At 42.0% G+C, this 1,163-nt stretch overlaps 1 non-coding gene across 1 annotated transcript; it reads right to left on the bottom strand.

The window, feature by feature from the left end:
* Positions 1-388: 388 nt before the first annotated feature.
* LOC130978431 (small nucleolar RNA R71) lies at positions 389-495 on the bottom strand. Its single transcript, XR_009086075.1, has one exon. It is a non-coding gene; the product is annotated as a small nucleolar RNA R71 (small nucleolar RNA).
* Between the last annotated feature and the right edge of the window lie 668 nt (positions 496-1,163).

The following is a 1,163-nucleotide window of genomic DNA, read 5'->3' as shown; positions in this document are numbered from 1 at the left end:
CCGAACCACAAGACGAGCCTAGAAAGGTCCTTGGTGACTTCACCATGCCTACCTCTGACTTTATGGCAGAGGCATTGCTGTACCTACCATTGTAGCTAACAATTTTGAGCTTAAGCCTCAGTTAGTCTTTCTTCTGCAGCAGAACTGCAAATTCAATGGATTTTCATTGGAAGATCCACATAAGTTCTTAGCAGAATTTTTACATATCTGTGATACTGTAAAGACTAATGGAGTTAATCCTGAAGTCTACAAGCTGACACTCTTTCCCTTTGCCTTAAGAGATAGAGCTAAGTTCTGGTTGGATGGCCAGCCTTGAGAGAGTCTTGACTCTTGGAAAAAGCTGGGTCATGCTTTTCTAGCTAAGTCCTTTCCCCTTCAAAGGATGAGCAAGATTAGAGTGGAAGTTCAGACCTTCAGACAAAGAGAAGGTGAATCCCTCTGTGAAGCTTGGGAAAGATACAAGAAACTGATAAGGAGATGTCCTCCTGATATGCTCTCAGAGTGGTCCATCATAGGCGTGTTCTTTGATGGCTTGTCTGAGATGTCCAAAATTTCATTGGACAGCTCTGTAGGTAGATCTCTCCACTTAAAGAAAACACCTGCAGAAGGTAGAGAACTCATTGAGATGGTTGCAAACAACCAATTCATGTACACCTCTGAGAGGAATCCTGTAAACCATGGTACCTCTCAGAAGAGAGGAGTTCATGAAGTTGAAACTCTGAATGCTATCTTGGCTCAGAATAATATCTTGACTTAGCAAGTCAACATGATATCTCAACATCTCACTGGGATGCAAACAGCAGCTGGTAATGCTCATGAAGTTTCTTTTAAAGAAGAAGAATATGATCCTGACCAACCTACCATGGAGGAGGTGAATTACATGGGAGAACGACGCTATGGAAACACCTACAATCCTTCATGGAGGAATCATCCTAATCTCTCATGGAAGGATCAACAGAAACCTTAGAAAGGTTTCAATCAAGGTGGTAGGAACCAGAATAGGTTCAACAATAGACCATCATTCCCATCTTCTCAAGGGAATATGAAGACCTCTAAGCAGAGCCTTTTTTACTTAGCCCCTCTAGTCTCCAGCCTCACTAAGACCACTCATAGTTTCATTAATGAAATTAGGTCCTCCATTAGAAACTTGGAGGTACAAGTTG

The sequence above is a fragment of the Arachis stenosperma genome, chromosome 4 (genome assembly GCF_014773155.1).
Source record: "Arachis stenosperma cultivar V10309 chromosome 4, arast.V10309.gnm1.PFL2, whole genome shotgun sequence".
NCBI lineage: Eukaryota > Viridiplantae > Streptophyta > Magnoliopsida > Fabales > Fabaceae > Arachis > Arachis stenosperma.
Note: the sequence above shows the minus strand (reverse complement) of the source record. Positions and strands in the feature narration are given on the sequence as shown.